Genomic DNA, 16,747 nt, shown 5'->3' on the forward strand with positions numbered 1-16,747 from the left:
TCCTTCTCCAATGCATGAAAGTGAAAAGTGAAAGTGAAGTCGCTCAGTTGTGTCTGACTCTTAGTGACCCCATGGACTGCAGCCTACCCGGCTCTTCTGTCCATGGAATTTTCCAGGCAAGAGTACTGGAGTGGGGTGCCGTTGCCTTCTGCAAGCAAATGCTTATTATATAGCAAATAAATGGGTCAACATTGGTGCTTGATTAATGAGTCATCCTTTCCTGGTATAATGAACTTCAAGGCTTTATCCACCACCACTACCACTCGGCACCATGGCTACAGTTTCTCAAGGTCTCAAAGCTTTTTTGTGAAACTCTATGACAAACCACCAGCAATGATAGTGCTTTTCCAGATTCTCCCTTACCATGTGTCACTAATGCTATTCCCATAGAAGCAGTAACTTCCAAATCTGTTCTATCTTATCCATGAAATAAGTTGAGAATTTCTCACAGTGAGAAACACTTGACTTTGTTACCATGCCAAAGTTCTCTGAATTAATCACACTGTCCACAGATTGGAATAGTTCCACCAGTCTGGATTTCATAGTTATTTAAAGCTGAGCAGACAAGAATTGCTCAGCTATGGAAAAGAAGCTCACAGACTCTCTGAGGCATAATCAATTGGATTAGGAGTCTCTCTTCTGAAGCTGGTTTTGTAACTTTGTTCCTTCTGAATTTTCCCAGTCACCAATCATTTGGCCTTTTAATTGAAGCAAAGGTGATTTGCTCACATGATTCAGTAGGTGAAAATAATTATACTGTAATTAACAGCAAATGTAGTTGTAAGAATGATATTTCTGTGCCAGATCCAAAAGTTAGAAATTATAGACTTGCCTTCAGATTCCTTAGAGAGCAACAAAATTGTTTTCTTTGCTTTAGACTATAATGCTAAATGCAGTGCTATGTTGTTCTTTATATCACCAAGGCTTAGTGCGAGAATGTTTTCATTAAGGTAGAAAGCAATAAAGAAGGAAATTTGAAAAAGTTTTGCCTGATTGTATTACCACCCCTTTATCCTCCAGCAGCCTTTTCAATTAAGGAAGAGCAACCATTATATGAAATCAAAGTGGAAAAACCAGGAAGCAGGACATTTTTTTAAAGCATTATGTTTTAAGATCACCTAAAGAAAATATGACAAAATGAGTTAAAATTTAATTATACTATTACTGCTAGAGTAAAAAGTTTTTAAAGTCAATTTTATTCCCTTATTAACAGTTTTATAGATTTATGTCCCATTTTAAAACACTGGTGATACTACAATCAAATAACTTTGTTTTAACTTCAGTAATGTGAAAACAAGGATGCTTGAGATGTATGAAACATCAAGATCTCACTGGGCTCAGAGAGAGATACAAATCTAGATGACAGAGATTATGGAATAATTTATTGATGGAAAGTATGATGTAAGCCTGTTTCTCCTTTCCATGAGAGATGTTTTGATGGTTCCTGGGATGATTTTTATCCTCAGGACATAGGCAGAACAGTAACAATAGTTGACTTCTGTGTATCATTGTTTTAAATAACTTATGTTTTTACCTTACTGGTCTTGAGATCATACATTTATTCAACAAAAAAGACTTTGGACTCTGCTACCTTTTGAGGAGAAAGTCAAATAAAACAGAGTTCCACAAGAATTCATGATCTAATGGAAAAGAGATTGAAAAATAAACAAATAATTTCAGCCCATTAAGACTGTAATCATTGTGGCTTCAACAGGGTGCAGTGGGATTGCAGGAGAGGTAGACCCTAACTCCTTGGTGAATTGGAAAGAAGGCGCAACATAAGTGATTGAACTGAATCTTAATGGGATAAGCAGGTGTCTGATTGACATGCGAAAGAAGTAGAAGCTTTAAACCAAGGAAACAGCAGAGTTTTCCCAATGAGAAGGTTCAAACAAATTAGTTTCTTGGGGGAACTCCAAGTTGTTCTATGTTAGGAACACAAGATTTATGTGAAAGAATTATAGGAAACCATATCATAACAAAGATTATATGTCAGGTCAGGGGCTGGCTTCTATCTTAGTCTATGGAGGGGGCTGGCTTCTATCTTATGCTATGGAGGCTCTGAGGAATTTTAACCAGAAAAAGTGACATCATGATGTTTGTTTCATTATTTTTTAAACATCCTTGTTGAGGCTTTATTGACACACAATAAACAAGTTTTTGCACAGAACTACATACGTGTGTGTGTGTGTGTTTCCATAACCAAAGCTCCTGTGACCTTTTTGTCTGGCCTCTCTCCTCTCTCCCACAATAAAACCAAATCCAGGAAATCAATAAACAACTGATCTTCTTAGTTGGTATAGATTAACATTTACTAGAATTTTACATGAATGGAATCAAGTAACATGTACTCATTTTGTCTGGCTTCTTTCATTCAGCATAATTATCTTGAGATTTGTCAATATTATATATATCAGTAGTTTGTTCTCTTTTTTTTTTTTTTGCTGTGTGGTATCTCAGTATTTGGATGTACTACAATTTGTTTATCCACTTGACTATAGATTAACAATGCTTGTTTCCTATTTTGGCTATTGCAAATTCAGTTCAGTTCAGTTCATTTCAGTCTCTCAGTTGTGTCTGACTCTTTGCGACCCCATGAATCGCAGCACGCCAGGCCTCCCTGTCCATCACCAACTCCCGGAGTTCACTCAGACTCATGTCCATTGAGTCAGTGATGCCATCCAGCCATCTCATCTTCTGTCGTCCCCTTCTTCTCCTGCCCACAGTCCCTCCCAGCATCAAAGTCTTTTCCAATGAGTCAACTCTTCACATAAGGTGGCCTAAGTACTGGAGTTTCAGCTTTAGCATCATTCCTTCCAAAGAAATCCCAGGGTTGATCTTTAGAATGGACTGGTTGGATCTCCTTGCAGTCCAAGGGACTCTCAAGAGTCTTCTCCAACACTGCAGTTCAAAAGCATCAATTCTTCGGTGCTCTGCCTTCTTCACAGTCCAACTCTCATTAGGCTACTACAAATAAAAGTGTTACAAATATACATGCCTAGGTCTTTTATTGCCTTGTGTAAGTAACTAAAAGTGAAATGGCTAGATCATATGATAGTCATGTTTAAGTCCTTAAAAGATTGTCAACTAGTTTTCCAACATAATTGTTCCATTTTTTGTTTCCAACAGTGTATGAGAATTCCAATTCCTTCATATTCTCACCAGTACTTGGTATGGTCAGACATCTAAATTTTAGCACTTTCAGTGTGCATAGTGTTAATCATTATGGTTTAATTATGCATTTCCCTAATGACTACTGATATTAAGCATCTTTTTGTGTCTTTATTTGCTACTTATATGATTTCTTTGATGAACTATCTATTCAAATTTTTTTGCCAATTTTTGGTTGGTATTTTTGCTTCCTTATTACACTTTTAGAGTTTCTTAAATATTCTGGATATAAGTTCTATATCATATATATAATTTTCAAATATTACTTATTTTATAAAGAGTAGATATTTTTAAGTTTTATGAAGTCCAGTTGATTAATGTGTTTTTTTATGAACTGGGCTTTTGATGTCAGTTCTAAGAAATGTTTGCCTAACCCAAGGTCACAAAGATTTTCTCACACTTTTTTTCATAGTTTTAGGTTTTATATTTTTGAGTGTGATTCATTTTTGAGTTAATATTTGTATATCATGCCAGATATGGATAGAAGTGTTTTGTGTGTTTTTTTAAATACAGATATCTAATTGCCTGCATTATTTGTTGAAATCGTTTTCCACTGAATTGCTTTTTTACCTTTGTCAAAATTCATATCCAACCTAATAAACATCAATAGAACATTCCCCATGACAGTATAATATACATTCTTCTCAAGTGCACATGATGCACTCTTCATGATAGAGCAAATGTTAGGCCACAAAATAAGTCACAATAAATTAATTAAGATCTCTAGTGGCTCAAATGATAAAGAATCTGCCTGTATTACAAGAGACCTGGGTTTGATCTCTGGGTCAGGAAGATCTTCTGGAGAAGGGAATGGCTATCCACTCCAGCTTTCCTGCCTGGAGAATTCCGTGGACAAAGGAGCCTGACAGGCTACAATAGATGGGTCGCAAACAGTCAAACACAACTGAGTGACTAAAACCATGCAAAATATCTTCTTCAACCACAGTGGAATGAAACTTGAAAACAATAATGGAAGGAAGTCTGGAAAATTCACAAATATATGGAAACTGAATAGCATGCTCAAACAACCAGTGGGTCAAAGATAAAAATCACAAGGAAACTTAGAAAATGCTTTGAGATGAATGAAGACATAACATACCAAAACTTGTATGATGCAGCAAAAGCAATGATCAGAGGGAAATTGATAGCTATAAATGCCTATATAAAAAATAGAAAAGATCTCAAATCAATAATCTAACTTTACATCTTAAAAACCTGGAAAAACAAAAGTAAATCAAACCTAAAACTAGCAGAAGGAAGGAAATAATTTTTCACAAAATGCTGAGAAACAGAGTACAAAAGAGGCAGTCTGCTCTTTGACCCTAAGCATACTGGTTATATTATACACTTAAACTAATGGCATTGTCATAAGGAAATTTTATTGTAGGGTCAAAATAATAATATGTGTGTAACTGTTAGGTACAAAATAAAGCTAACATTTGTACATAATTTATTATGAAAGAGACTATGTCTTTGGAGAACATAGATTTAACATTACCTGACCTCAAAATTTTATACATTGTGTTTCCATAGTACAATTGTTCACTCAGGTTGTAGCTTACTACATAATGTACCAATGGGGAAAATAATCATTTCAACAGTATGTGGCCAATGTTATTCACCATGAAATTCTATCAGAGCAACAAGTCCCTGAAATATACCTTATTAAATAGACTGGAAGTTTGCAGGGGGAGGGAATTATAAAGGTAGATTCAAGTAAATTTTTTAAAAGCTAAGTATAGATATCGATCGAATTTCAGCCTCATGAATTTCGCAACGTGTGACCTTACCCAAAGTACTTTGACTTGACATGAAAATGAAAAGTCCTCCACATCTGTGGAGTAATGGGGAAAGTGAGTAAAATTCAGTGTTTTATGTATAGGGAATGATTTGTTACTGTTGAGTTTCTGCAAAGAAAGAGCAATATTCTGATCTGAATGATATACTGAAGAGTTTAAATGATTATCCTAAGTGAGACTGCCATGAAAACCACTGTGAGCTATTGTCATGTACTATAAGCTTTAGATAAATTTAAAACATACAAGACATGAAAAAGGGGATGGAGTTACATAACAAGTAAACAAAAATCAGTTCTTTTAAGTTTTCTCTGTACAGTTTCATTCATACAGCAGACAGTGCCTAGTTATAAGCATAACAAACTACCATTTCTGCCCTCCACACCACATTCAAAATACGAACCAAGCTGAGATTCAATGTGGTAAATCACATAATAGTGCTAGCTTGAGATTAGACGCCCACAGAACATCAACTTGCACAGCACTAGGAATCACCAGCTAGGATATAGCCAGAGGGTCAAGAGAACAGTATTTCAATTCAGAGGCTGAAGGAAACGGTCTCATTAGCAAAAAACAGAACTTCAGGGCCATCAGGTGCTCTAGACTTAAATATAGGTTCCATAGTTAAAAAACTTCTTAGCATCCATCCTTGTGTGATTAATCCTCTTTTATGATAAGATAAGAAGTCAAGACAAGGGTTCCATTATATCTGGGTGGAGAAGGTCATAGAAGAGGGCATGGCAACCGCTCCTATATTCTTGCCCGGAAAATCCCATGGATAGAGGAGCCTGGTGAGCCTGCGTCCAGGGGGTCGCAGAGAGTCAGACACGACAGAAGTTTTTAAAAAACAAAAAGCCAAATCAGAAATAACTCTCAGTAAAAATTCAGGAAAGATGCACAGTCAATTAAATCTGGAGAGAAATACCATAAAATTTAGATATTATCACAGTCATAGCTTTATTCAATAACCAATTATTGAACATCATTTGTGTGTAAGATGAAACCAGTTTTCCAAATGAACCTCCCAAGTGAGTGGAGAAACTGAGAATTCTGATCTTGTCTACATTAGGAATTAGAGACTGTCATATAGAAGTGAAGTAATTCAGAAAGAGAAATACAAATATTGTATCTTAATATAAATATGTGGAATAAGAAAAAATTGGTATAGATTATCTTATTTACAAAGCAGAAATAAAGACACAGACATAGAGAATAAACATGTGATTACCAAGGGGGAAAGAGGGCTGGTGGTGTTATGCCCAAGGTCCAAATCCCCAGAACTGAGAGAACAAGACATCCACGGCAATGCAAACGCAAAAAGGGAATTTATTGCTAGCTTGAGCCAGGGCCCCAGCCACATCCAACACAGTAGAATAGAGCCAGAGCCCCGAGCCCTGGGTTACAGTAGTATCTAGAGGTTTAGGACAAAGACAGGGAATTGGCAAGGTTGGATTGGTTACAAGGTTTTCTTTGCATCTACTAATTGGCTAGATTTTCACACGTGCGGGCTTTCTTAGGAGATTTCTATCCTCGTCCCTATTGGCACAGACCAGGCTACGGGGAGCATACTGACAGGCTGAGTCCTCCCGTCACCGGCGGGGGTAATTTTGATCCCACCTGGGCAGTGTCTCAGCTGTTTCCGGGATGCTTGCTCTGGCCTATTTTAGTCATGGCCTCTATCAGGCCTCAACAGTGGGATGAACTGGGAGGTTGGGATTCACACATATAGGTGTGTGCATGCTAAGCCCCTCAGTAATGTCTGACTCGGTGACCCTATGGACTTAGCCCGCCAGGCTCCTCTGTCCATGGGATTCTCCAGGCAAGAATTCTGCAGTGGGTTGCCATGCCCTCTTCCAGGAGATCTTCCTGACCCAGGGATCAAACCCATGTCTCTTATGTCTCTTTAATTGGCAAGTAGGTTCTTTACCACTAGCACCACTTGGGAAGCCCAACACATATACACTACTATGTATAAAATTGATAACTAATGAGAACCTTCTGTATAGCACAGGGAACTTTACTCAGTGCTCTGTGGTGACCTAAGTGGAAAATAAGTCTGAAAAAGAGGGAATATATGTATACTTATAGCTGATTCACTTTGCTGTACAGTAGAAATTAATACAACATTGTAAAGCAATGATACACTAATAAAAATTTTTTAAATATATAAAAGTAAAATAAAACAAAAAAGATGATAGAGTAAAAGTAAATAAAATGAAATGTAAAAAAACAAGAGAGAAAATCTAGTGCTAGCTGTAGATTCCCCATGCCCCATCATTGGGTTGGAATGGTGACTGGCTATAGAGCATCCAAAACCACAGGGATGTCCAAAGCACCACTTTATAAAGCGAGATGGGCATAATAGGCAAAGAATCAAAACTTAATCAAGATTGGGTTAAAGCAAGATTTGAGGATGGGGCCACAAACAAGACAGACCCAAGAGAGAAGACTTCTAAATTTGGCTTGGGTAAGGGAGAGTGAAAAAGTTGGCTTAAAGCTCAACATTCAGAAAACGAAAATCATGGCATCTGGTCCCATCACTTCATGGGAAATAGATGGGGAAACAGTGTCAGACTTTGCGGGGGACTACCCGTGAAGGGTTAAGTCTTGGGAGCTGCTCGGCGTTATGCAGAGCCCTAGGACATGTGCCTAAGCTCCCTGTCCCGCCACCCTCAAGAATTTTTATAGCCCTTAAGGCTCCAAGATGTTTGGTTTCGGCAACATGTCATAGAAGATAGATTAGCTTATTGTGATCTGTATACAATGGTACGGGTCTGGTGATTGTATCTGGAGATGAAAAACAATCTTGTAAAGGTCAGAAATCACGTATTTTATCCTATATATGCTGCAGCATAATAAAGCAAGGTATCAGCCATTTTGGTCTGATCCTCTCAACCCCATCTTTTGTCTCTCTCTTATCTTCTTAGCGGGGACGCTCCGTTCTCTCCCTGTGCAGGTGCGACTCTTGCTTGTGCTGGCCGCGGCAGGTGGCGCCCAACGTGGGGCGGTTCGACAGTTTTCCTCGCCACTACTCTCATTAATTAAAAAGAGTGAGTATATAAGTATACAAGTGCATTACAATTGAGGAGGAGTAGTAAGGTATATAGTTGAGAGTATAAATATGGGACAGACGCATAGTCGTCAATTGTTTGTACATATGCTATCTGTAATGTTGAAACATCGGGGAATTACTGTTTCCAAACCTAAACTAATCAATTTTCTTTCATTTATTGAGGAGGTTTGCCCTTGGTTCCCCAGAGAAGGTACAGTAAATTTGGAGACATGGAAGAAGGTAGGGGAACAAATCCGGACTCATTATACTTTACATGGCCCTGAAAAAATCCCTGTTGAAACTTTATCCTTTTGGACACTAATTCGTGATTGTCTGGATTTTGATAATGATGAATTAAAACGTTTAGGAAATTTATTAAAACAGGAAGAAAATCCTCTCCATGTTCCTGATTCGGAACCCAGGTATGCTGTTCCCGAGGGAGTTGAAGGTGATCCTCCGCTTCCTAATTTATTGCGTCCTTCGGATAATGATGATTCACTTTCCTCCACAGATGAGGCAGAATTAGACGAAGAAGCTGCTAAATACCATCAAGAAGATTGGGGTTTTTTAGCACAAGAAAAGGGGGCGTCAACATCTAAAGATGAATTGGTTGAATGTTTAAAAAACCTCACTATTGCTTTACAGAACTCAGGAATCAAGTTTCCTAGTAACAATGCCAAATCTCCTTCTGCTCCGCCTCTTCCCCCTGCTTATGCTCCTTCTGTTGTGGCTGGTCTCGATCCCCCTCCAGGGCCCTCTCCACCGTCTGAAAACATGTCTCCGCTGCAGAAGGCATTGAGACAAGCACAGCGACTTGGTGAGGTTGTCTCTGATTTTTCTCTTGCTTTTCCTGTCTTTGAAAATAACAACCAGCGTTATTATGAATCACTGCCTTTTAAGCAACTAAAAGAGTTAAAGATTGCTTGTTCACAATACGGTCCTACCGCTCCATTCACCATTGCTATGATAGAAAATTTGGGTACTCAAGCTTTACCCCCAAATGATTGGAAACAAACAGCTAGGGCTTGTCTTTCAGGGGGAGATTATTTACTATGGAAATCTGAATTTTTTGAACAATGTGCTCGTATAGCTGATGTTAACCGACAGCAAAATATACAAACCTCCTATGAAATGTTGATTGGTGAAGGCCCTTACCAGGCTACTGATACTCAACTTAATTTCTTACCTGGTGCATATGCACAAATATCAAATGCAGCTCGGCAGGCATGGAAAAAACTTCCTAGCTCCAGTACTAAGACAGAAGATCTTTCAAAAGTCCGACAGGGACCTGATGAGCCTTACCAAGACTTCGTGGCACGGCTTTTAGATACTATAGGTAAGATAATGTCAGATGAACAGGCTGGGATGTTATTGACAAAACAATTGGCTTTTGAAAACGCTAACTCTGCCTGTCAAGCTGCCTTAAGACCTTATCGTAAAAAGGGAGATCTGTCTGATTTTATTCGCATTTGTGCTGATATTGGACCCTCCTACATGCAAGGCATTGCTATGGCAGCAGCATTACAAGGAAAAAGCATAAAGGAGGTACTTTTTCAGCAGCAAGCCCGGAATAAGAAAGGACTTCAAAAGTCAGGTAATTCTGGTTGTTTTGTTTGTGGTCAACCTGGCCATCGGGCGGCAGTGTGCCCTCAAAAACAACAAAGCCCTGTTAACATTCCTAATTTGTGCCCACGATGTAAAAAAGGAAAACATTGGGCACGGGATTGCCGTTCTAAAACGGATATTCAAGGTAATCCTTTACCCCCGGTTTCGGGAAACTGGGTGAGGGGCCAGCCCCTGGCCCCGAAACAATGTTATGGGGCAACGCTGCAGGTTCCAAAAGAACCATTGCAGACCTCTGTCGAGCCACAAGAGGCAGCGCGGGATTGGACCTCTGTGCCACCTCCTACACAGTACTAACTCCCGAGATGGGGGTTCAAACCCTTGCCACAGGAGTGTTTGGGCCTTTACCTCCAGGGACAGCTGGATTGCTCTTGGGGCGCAGCAGTGCGTCTTTAAAAGGAATACTTATTCACCCTGGTGTGATTGACTCTGATTATACAGGAGAGATAAAAATATTAGCCTCCGCTCCTAATAAAATTATTGTAATCAATGCAGGACAACGTATAGCTCAACTCCTTTTAGTTCCATTAGTTATACAAGGAAAAACAATTAATAGAGACCGTCAAGATAAAGGTTTCGGGTCATCTGACGCCTATTGGGTGCAAAATGTTACCGAGGCACGACCAGAACTTGAGCTACGCATTAATGGTAAGCTTTTCCGCGGAGTGCTTGATACAGGGGCCGATATTAGTGTTATTTCTGATAAATACTGGCCTACTACATGGCCTAAACAGATGGCTATTTCCACTCTTCAAGGTATTGGCCAAACTACCAATCCAGAACAAAGCTCGTCCCTTCTTACTTGGACAGATAAAGACGGCCATACAGGTCAATTTAAGCCTTATATTCTGCCCCATCTTCCAGTTAATCTATGGGGGCGTGATATATTAAGCAAAATGGGTGTTTATTTATATAGTCCTTCACCCACCGTAACAGATTTGATGTTAGATCAGGGATTACTTCCAAATCAAGGTTTGGGTAAACAACATCAAGGCATCGTTTTACCCCTTGATTTAAAACCTAATCAAGAGCGAAAAGGCTTGGGGTGTTTTCCCTAGGGACCTCTGATTCTCCTGTGACACATGCCGATCCTATTGATTGGAAATCTGAGGAACCGGTATGGGTCGATCAGTGGCCCCTGACACAGGAAAAACTTTCTGCCGCACAACAGCTGGTGCAGGAACAGCTGAGGCTTGGACATATTGAACCCTCTACCTCTGCTTGGAATTCCCCAATTTTTGTTATTAAAAAGAAGTCTGGGAAATGGAGATTGCTACAAGACCTTCGTAAGGTAAATGAAACAATGATGCATATGGGAGCCCTACAACCTGGGTTACCCACTCCTTCTGCTATACCTGATAAATCCTATATCATTGTTATAGATTTAAAAGATTGTTTTTACACCATTCCTCTTGCACCTCAAGATTGTAAAAGATTTGCCTTCAGTTTACCCTCTGTTAATTTCAAAGAGCCTATGCAACGTTATCAATGGAGAGTCCTCCCGCAAGGAATGACTAATAGTCCTACGTTGTGTCAAAAATTTGTTGCTACAGCATTAGCTCCCGTTCGTCAACGCTTTCCTCAGCTATATTTAGTTCATTATATGGATGATATATTACTAGCTCATGCTGACGAACAGCTATTGTACCAAGCTTTTTCTATTCTAAAGAAACACTTAAACCTTAATGGTCTTGTTATTGCTGATGAAAAAATTCAAACTCATTTTCCTTATAATTATTTGGGTTTCTCCTTATATCCTCGCGTTTATAATACTCAATTAGTAAGATTACAGACTGACCATTTAAAAACTCTAAATGATTTTCAAAAACTTCTAGGAGACATTAACTGGATACGCCCTTATTTAAAACTACCCACTTATACCTTGCAGCCTTTGTTTGATATCCTTAAAGGTGATTCTGACCCTGCGTCACCCCGAACACTTTCTTCAGAAGGGCGATCAGCCTTACAATCAATAGAGGAAGCTATTAGACAACAACAGATTACTTATTGTGATTACCAACGATCATGGGGTTTATATATACTTCCTACCCCCGAGCACCCACAGGGGTTCTCTATCAAGATAAACCTTTGCGATGGATATATCTGTCTGCTACTCCAACTAAACATCTGCTCCCTTACTATGAACTTGTTGCAAAAATTGTAGCAAAGGGACGTCACGAGGCCATCCAGTATTTTGGAATGGAACCCCCCTTCATTTGTGTTCCTTATGCTTTAGAACAACAAGATTGGCTTTTTCAATTTTCAGATAATTGGTCTATAGCTTTTGCAAATTACCCGGGACGGATTACTCATCATTACCCTTCTGATAAATTGTTACAATTTGCTAGCTCTCATGCCTTTATTTTTCCAAAAATAGTTCGCCGACAACCTATTCCCGAAGCGACACTTATATTTACAGATGGATCTTCTAATGGTACTGCAGCTTTAATTATTAACCATCAAACTTATTACGCACATACCAGCTTTTCTTCTGCTCAGGTTGTGGAATTATTTGCAGTCCACCAAGCATTACTAACTGTACCTACTTCCTTTAATTTATTTACAGACAGCTCCTATGTGGTCGGTGCCTTACAGATGATTGAAACTGTTCCAATTATCGGCACCACCTCTCCTGAAGTTCTTAACTTATTTACATTAATTCAACAGGTCCTCCACTGTCGCCAACACCCCTGTTTCTTTGGGCATATTCGTGCACACTCCACCCTTCCTGGTGCCCTCGTACAAGGCAATCACACTGTGGACGTTCTTACTAAACAAGTGTTTTTTCAATCAGCTATTGATGCAGCTCGAAAATCCCATAACTTACATCACCAAAATAGTCATTCTCTACGGTTGCAATTTAAAATTTCCCGTGAAGCTGCACGGCAAATTGTTAAATCTTGCACTACTTGTCCTCAATTCTTTGTTCTCCCTCAATATGGTGTCAACCCTCGAGGTTTACGCCCTAATCACCTCTGGCAAACAGATGTTACTCACATTCCTCAATTTGGGCGTCTTAAATATGTTCATGTCTCTATTGACACTTTTTCCAATTTTCTCATGGCCTCCCTTCACACTGGAGAATCGACACGTCACTGTATTCAACATTTGCTGTTTTGCTTTTCTATTTCAGGAATCCCACAAAACCTTAAAACAGATAATGGACCTGGTTATACTAGCCGTTCTTTTCAACGTTTTTGTCTTTCTTTTCAAATTCATCATAAAACAGGAATTCCATATAACCCACAGGGCCAAGGTATTGTGGAACGAGCTCATCAGCGTCTCAAACATCAACTATTAAAACAGAAAAAGGGGAATGACTTGTATAGCCCCTCACCGCATAATGCCTTGAATCATGCTCTTTATGTTTTAAATTTTTTAACTTTAGACGCAGAAGGCAATTCAGCAGCCCAGCGTTTTTGGGGAGAACGATCCTCATGCAAAAAACCACTTGTACGATGGAAGGATCCACTTACCAATCTGTGGTATGGGCCAGACCCTGTACTAATATGGGGACGAGGGCATGTTTGTGTCTTTCCACAGGATGCCGAAGCACCGCGTTGGATACCGGAAAGGCTGGTACGCGCGGCAGAGGAACTCCCTGACACATCAGATGCGTCGCATGACACTGAGCGAGCCCACGAGTGAGCTGCCTACCCAGAGGCAGATTGAGGCGTTGATGCGACATGCTTGGAATGAGGCTCATGTACAACCTCCAGTGACACCTATTAATATACTGATCATGTTATTATTATTGTTACAGCGGATACAAAACGGGGAGGCTGCGGCTTTTTGGGCATACATTCCTGATCCGCCCATGATCCAATCCTTAGGATGGGATAAAGAAACAGTACCTGTATATGTCAATGATACAAGACTTTTAGGAGGAAAATCAGATATTCACATTTCTCCTCAGCAAGCCAATATTTCCTTTTATGGTCTTACTACACAATACCCTATGTGCTTTTCTTATCAATCACAGCATCCTCACTGTATACAGGTGTCAGCTGATATATCCTATCCTCGAGTGACTATTTCTGGCATTGATGAAAAAACCGGAAAAAGATCATACCGTAACGGAACTGGACCTCTCGACATTCCGTTTTGCGGCAGACGTCTAAGCATCGGCGTAGGAATAGACATTCCTTGGACTTTATGTCGAGCACGGGTCGCATCAGTGTATAACATCAACAATGCCAATGCCATCCTTTTATGGGACTGGGCACCTGGGGGAAAACCTGATTTCCCCGAATATCGAGGACAGCATCCACCCATTCTCTCTGTAAACACTGCTCCTATATTTCAAACTGAACTGTGGAAACTTTTGGCTGCTTTTGGTCATGGCAATAGTCTATATTTACAACCCAATATTAGTGGGAGTAAATATGGAAATGTAGGAGTTACGGGGTTTTTATATCCTCGAGCTTGTGTCCCTTACCCGTTTATGTTGATACAAGGCCATATAGAAATAACACTGTCATTGAATATTTATCATTTAAATTGTTCTAATTGCATACTTACTAATTGCATAAGAGGTGTTGCTAAAGGAGAACAAGTTATAATAGTAAAACAACCTGCTTTTGTCATGTTACCTGTTGAAATAACTGAAGAATGGTATGATGAGACTGCTTTAGAATTACTACAACGCATTAACACGGCTCTTAGCCGCAAGGAAAGAAGTGTGAGCCTGATTATTCTGGGTATAGTATCTTTAATCACCCTTATAGCAACTGCTGTTACTGCTTCTGTATCCTTAGCACAATCCATTCAAGCTGCTCATACTGTAGATTCCTTGTCATATAATGTTACTAAAGTAATGGGAACTCAAGAAGATATAGATAAAAAGATAGAAGATAGATTATCAGCTTTATATGATGTAGTTAGAGTTCTAGGAGACCAAGTTCAGAGTATTAATTTTCGCATGAAAATTCAATGCCATGCTAATTATAAATGGATTTGTGTTACAAAAAAGCCTTACAATACATCTGATTTTCCGTGGGATAAGGTGAAAAAACATCTACAAGGAATCTGGTTTAATACTAATGTTTCTTTAGATCTTTTACAATTGCATAATGAAATTCTTGACATCGAAAATGCTCCAAAAGCTACTTTGAATATAGCTGATACTGTTGATAATTTTTTACAAAATTTATTTTCTAACTTTCCTAGCCTTCATTCACTGTGGCGAAGTATAATTGCTGTGGGCACGGTTCTGACTGTTGTGCTTATCATAATTTGTCTAACTCCTTGTCTTATTCGTAGTATTGTTAAAGAATTTCTACAGATGAGAGTTTTAATACATAAAAACATGTTGCAACACCGACATCTTATGGAGCTTTTAAAAAATAAAGAGAGGGGAGCTGCGGGGGACTACCCGTGAAGGGTTAAGTCTTGGGAGCTGCTCGGCGTTATGCAGAGCCCTAGGACATGTGCCTAAGCTCCCTGTCCCGCCACCCTCAAGAATTTTTATAGCCCTTAAGGCTCCAAGATGTTTGGTTTCGGCAACATGTCATAGAAGATAGATTAGCTTATTGTGATCTGTATACAATGGTACGGGTCTGGTGATTGTATCTGGAGATGAAAAACAATCTTGTAAAGGTCAGAAATCACGTATTTTATCCTATATATGCTGCAGCATAATAAAGCAAGGTATCAGCCATTTTGGTCTGATCCTCTCAACCCCATCTTTTGTCTCTCTCTTATCTTCTTAGCGGGGACGCTCCGTTCTCTCCCTGTGCAGGTGCGACTCTTGCTTGTGCTGGCCGCGGCAAGACTTTTTTGGGGGGGGCTCCAAAATCACTGCATATGGTGACTGCAGCCATGAAATTAAAAGATGATTACTCCTTGGAAGAAAAGTTATGACCAACCTAGACAGCATATTGAAAAGCAGAGACATTACTTTGCCAACAAAAGTCCGTCTAGTCAGGGCTATGGTTTTTCCAGTAGTCATGTATGGATGTGAGAGTTGGACTGTGAAGAAGGCTGAGCACTGAAGAATTGATGCTTTTGAACTGTGGTGTTGGAGAAGACTCTTGAGAGTCCCTTGGACTGCAAGGAGATCCATCCAGTCCATTCTGAGGGAGATCAGCCCTGGGATTTCTTTGGAGGGAATGATGCTGAAGCTGAAACTCCAGTACTTTGGCCACCTCATGTGAAGAGCTGACTCATTGGAAAAGACTCTGATGCTGGGAGGGATTGGGGGCAGGAGAAGAAGGGGATGACCGAGGATGAGATGGCTGGATGGCATCATGGACTCGATGGACGTGAATCTGAGTGAACTCTGGGAGTTGGTGATGGACAGGGAGGCCTGGCATGCTGCGATTCATGGGGTCGCAAACAGTCGGACACGACTGAGCGACTGAAATGAACTGAACTGAACTGAAATGAAGGGAGGTTTCCTTTAAAGAGAAATGTCCCAAACACTAATACAAAGAAGACACTGGAAGTCCCCATTTTCTCAATATTTTAATTCTAATTTTTGTTTTATGGAAGCAATAAAAGACTTTAAAAGTTTGCATTGATTCCTAGTCAAAACATAGCATCTTTTGGAAATAGACTTCTATATGTAATTTTGCATTCTGAACTACACACCCAGTGTTTTTTTATAAACAGTAAGGGCCTGATAATTATTTGGCAAATTCTGATTTAAATTTGTTATATAAATATTGTGCAATCCAATGAATCCTCAAATCATAATATAATTCCTGAACATTGTGGTCAGGTGAATAATCATAACTACCTGTTGCCAGGTATTAGGAGTTGCTGAAGAGCACTTGGGTTTCAGCCTGGGAAATTGCAAACACTATTCTGCATAGCTAGTTCTTTCTCCTCTAAAATCTATGCTGTTGAAACTTGACTCAACCATTAGTGCACTGGTTAGGTTTTCTACCACCAGAACCAAAGGTTAGTGATGTTTAAGTACTTTCTGGAGCATGTATTTCAATGCTCTGCTGGACCCATCGAACATGCATTTGGCATGACATGAGCAATATGCATTTGAAAAGCTGCCTCTTTAATATTTTAAGATATGAAAAGTATGATTTAAGTAATCCTACAACAATCACCAAAACCTTTCCTGTTAGGAAAGACAGAGCTGCTAGTAAAT

The 16,747-nt window shown here is 39.4% G+C and overlaps 1 pseudogene; it reads left to right on the plus strand.

Annotated features, from left to right (window-relative positions):
* On the plus strand, positions 9,831–13,308 carry LOC108636732 (annotated as a pseudogene).

Source organism: Capra hircus, chromosome 9 (assembly GCF_001704415.2).
Source record: "Capra hircus breed San Clemente chromosome 9, ASM170441v1, whole genome shotgun sequence".
Taxonomy (NCBI): domain Eukaryota; kingdom Metazoa; phylum Chordata; class Mammalia; order Artiodactyla; family Bovidae; genus Capra; species Capra hircus.